Here is a 3,795-nt window from a genome sequence, read left to right as displayed (position 1 = left end):
TTGCTGGGGGAGGGGGAGGGGGGGGGTTTGCTGGGGGAGGGGGAGGGGGGGTTTGCTGGGGGAGGGGGAGGGGGGGTTTGCTGGGGAGGGGGAGGGGGGGGTTTGCTGGGGGAGGGGGAGGGGGGGGTTTGGCTGGGGGAGGGGGGGGGGGTTGCTGGGGGAGGGGGGGGGTTTGCTGGGGGAGGGGGGGGTTTGCTGGGGGAGGGGGGGTTTGCTGGGGGAGGGGGGGGTTTGCTGGGGGAGGGGGGGGTTTGCTGGGGGAGGGGGGGGTTTGCTGGGGGAGGGGGGGTTTGCTGGGGAGGGGGGGGGTTTTGCTGGGGGAGGGGGGGTTTTGCTGGGGGAGGGGGGTTTGCAGGGGGAGGGGGGGTTTGCTGGGGGAGGGGGAGGGGGGGTTTGCTGGGGGAGGGGGAGGGGGGTTTGCTGGGGGAGGGGGAGGGGGGGGTTTGCTGGGGGAGGGGGAGGGGGGGGTTTGCTGGGGGAGGGGGGGTTTGCAGGGGGAGGGGGGGTTTTTGGCTGGGAGAGGGGGAGGGGGGGGTTTTGCTTGGGGGAGGGGGGGTTTTGCTGGGGGAGGAGGGTTTGGCTGGGGGAGGGAGGGTTTGGCTGGGGGGAGGGGGGGTTTGCTGGGGGAGGGAGGGTTTGCTGGGGTGCGGGTGGGGGAGGGGCGGGTTTGCAAAAGGAAGATTGGAGGGGGGGGGGGTTGTTTGCAGTGTTAGGGAGGGAGAGTTCTGGACAATCCCCCAACGTGACTGACTGCCGACCATTGTTTTAACTCTAATATTTCTTCGACAGTGTAAACTGGTGCCTGCAGTGTTAGAGTTCCTCTCCAAATAGACATCCAGCAGGTGCCAGTTCCCCAAAGGATGTCCAGGAATCCCACAAATTGAAGATTAAACTCCTGACATAGCAGTGGGGAGACTATTCAACCCATCGTGTCTGGATACTGTTCTGAACAACAAAGGAGAAACATCACAGGGGGTGTGGGTTCATTCAAAATAATTTTTAGCTTCATTCAACAATTCAATTAATTGGTTCATCAAATTGCTGTAGAATCCCTACAGTGCAGAAGGCACTGACAACAATCTCAGGCTCTATCTCCGTAAACCGTATGTATTTCCCGTGCTGATCAGTTTAGCTTATTATTAGTCACAAGTAGGCTTATATTAACACTGTAATGAAGTTACTGTGAAAATCCCCTAGTCACCACACTCTGGCACTGTTTGGGTACACTGAGGGAGAATTTAGCAAGGCCGATACCCTTTCTAGCATGTCTTTGGATTGTCAGAGGAAACCCACAAGTGTTTTCCATTTGGCTGGGAAGGCAAGGCACCATGATCATGGGCTTAGCAAATGACCAATGAGGGGAGTGTGGGAGCAAGAGGCAATGGACCAATGGGAACAGAGCTGGGAGTGGGAGTAATGGGACAGTTATTCCAAAGGGCCGGAAAGGGCATGATGGGCCGATTGGCCTCCTTCTGTAAGCAAACCCACAGTCAACAGAAAACTACTTGTTGGGGTGAAGATGTTGTCTTGCATGGAGAGAAGGAGTAGTTTGGACTTAGAGTTTAGTAGAACAAGAGATGGTCTTGTTGAAACTTAGAATATTCTGAGGGGGTTTGACAGGCAGACACTGAGAAATTGCTTCAGCTGGGTGGGGAATCTAAAACATGAAGCGCAGTCTCAGGATGAGGGGCCAATCATTTAGGACCAAGATGAGGAGAAATTTCTTCACTCAGAGGATGGGAATCTTTAGAATTCTGTCCTTCAGATGTTGTGGGTGTTAATTCACTGACTATGTTCAAGACAGAGACTGATAGATTCTTGGGCACTCAGGAAATTAGGTGATGTGCAGGGAGGTGGGATGAGGTAGAAGGTCAACCAAGGTCTTATTGAATAATGGGGCAGGCTTGATGGGCTGAATGGTTATCTCCTGCTCCTATTCATGTGTTTTCAATGTTAAAACAAACAGAATCTCATCAGTCGCTTAGCTAATTCTTGACTTCCCAGCCACATTCATGTCCAATATTTTTATAATAAACATATTTTTAATATCTGAATTAATTTTCTCCCTTGTTCTGTCTCTCAGCAGTTTCCTGAAGATTAATTAGTTCTTTAATTTTGGGATCTCCAGGGTAATTTTAGAAGGTTTGTAATCCCCGATATCTTGGGCTTCATGTCCCTCATTGCTGAGAACTCAGTGACTCCTTGTATCCTTTGACCGATGGCCAGTTCCATTAGCTGGGCAGCGTCAAAGACTGGAGCTGTCCATTTTCAATTGGAAAACTGGTTGAATCAAATTGGCAATAGGCTGGAACTGGTATCAAACATTACTGCAGTGTCACTGGCCTGCTCAGGTAATGGTCAATGGCAGGAAATGTTCTGCTGGTCAAGGGTCTTCCTGTTGGAGTTTGGTGGTTCCTGTTGGAGTTTGGGGTTCCTGTTGGACTTCAATGGTTCCTGTTGGTGTTTGATGTTTCCTGCTGGAGTTTGGTGGTTCCTGCTGGAGATTGGTGGGGTGCCACACCAGCAGACAAATGACAGATATTTCTGCTTTGGGAAATTTCAGTCTGGAACTCAGATGAAGCATGGGTGTCCACAGTTTAGAAGATTCCAGATCATTGTCAAAGTCTTCTCTAAGGTTTTGCTGTCTGTTAAGGAGTTAGTGCAATGAAATGAAGAAGGCATTGGGTCTGTGGCACGCTGGGTGGTGCTGTTATGTCAGCACGCAGCTCCTGGTGCGCTTTCTGTGGTTTTTATGCAGGACGGCGCGAATCGCCTCCTCAAACACCTCAACCACGCCCTCACAAAGCAGCGCTGAGCATTCCACGTACTTCACCGCCTTGATCTTCCTGGCGAGACTGGCACCCTGCTGGAAACTGACCGGTGCCAGCTCCCGCTTGAGCAGGCTCAGGACAGTGGCTGGGTCGTGTCGGAGGTCCTTCTTTGTGCCGACCAGTAACACTGGCACGTTGGGGACGATGGCGCTTCACCTCAGGATACCAGTCATCCAGACATTGTCGAAGGACCTGGGGTCACAGATGGAGAAGCAGATAATGAGATGTCCGTCTGGGGGGTAGTAGAATTGACGGATGGAGAGTCGGTGTTCCTCCTGCGGCGCTGTGTCCCACAGTTCAGGATGACCATCCGATCCTCCACCGTTATCTGGGTACTGACTGTATCGAAGACGGTTGGCACGCTGTCCCTGGGGAAGGTTCCGGTGGTTAAGCAGACAATCAGCGAAGTCTTTCCCACCAGTTCATTGCCCAGTAACATCACCTTGATGGTCACCATCCTTCGGACAGCTCCCTCCAATCTCCTGCAATCAATTCAAGCAGAAATTAACACCCAAATGTACATTTCACAACTTCAGCACATGTTAAAGTGCTTCACAGCCAGTGAATACATTCGGAAATATAATCACTGTTACAATACAGGGAATGTTACAGTCAGACTGTGCACAGCAAGATCCCTCATACAACGCAAGGAGAATAACCTGATCACCTGATACTAATTGACAGATACAAATGAAACCAGGACACCAAGGAGAATTCTTCTCGTAACTGGTGGTTTTGGGATATTTTATGAACACATGCCATTTAACATCACATCTGAAAGATAGTGACAGTGCGGCACTCCCTCAGCACTGACCCCCTGACAGTGCGGCACTCCCTCAGCACTGACCCCCTGACAGTGCGGCACTCCCTCAGCACCGACCCTCTGACAGTGCGGCACTCCCTCAGCACTGACCCTCTGACAGTGCGGCACTCCCTCAGCACTGACCCTCTGACAGTGCGGCAC

At 52.0% G+C, this 3,795-nt stretch overlaps 1 pseudogene; it reads right to left on the bottom strand.

The window, feature by feature from the left end:
* Positions 1-770: 770 nt before the first annotated feature.
* Positions 771-3,339, bottom strand: LOC145349257 (rho-related GTP-binding protein RhoG-like; annotated as a pseudogene).
* Between the last annotated feature and the right edge of the window lie 456 nt (positions 3,340-3,795).

The sequence above is a fragment of the Carcharhinus amblyrhynchos genome, chromosome 10, assembly GCF_965287045.1.
Source record: "Carcharhinus amblyrhynchos chromosome 10, sCarAmb.v2.hapA, whole genome shotgun sequence".
Taxonomy (NCBI): domain Eukaryota; kingdom Metazoa; phylum Chordata; class Chondrichthyes; order Carcharhiniformes; family Carcharhinidae; genus Carcharhinus; species Carcharhinus amblyrhynchos.
The sequence above is the reverse complement of the archived record's forward strand: the minus strand, read 5'-3'. Positions and strand labels throughout refer to the sequence as shown.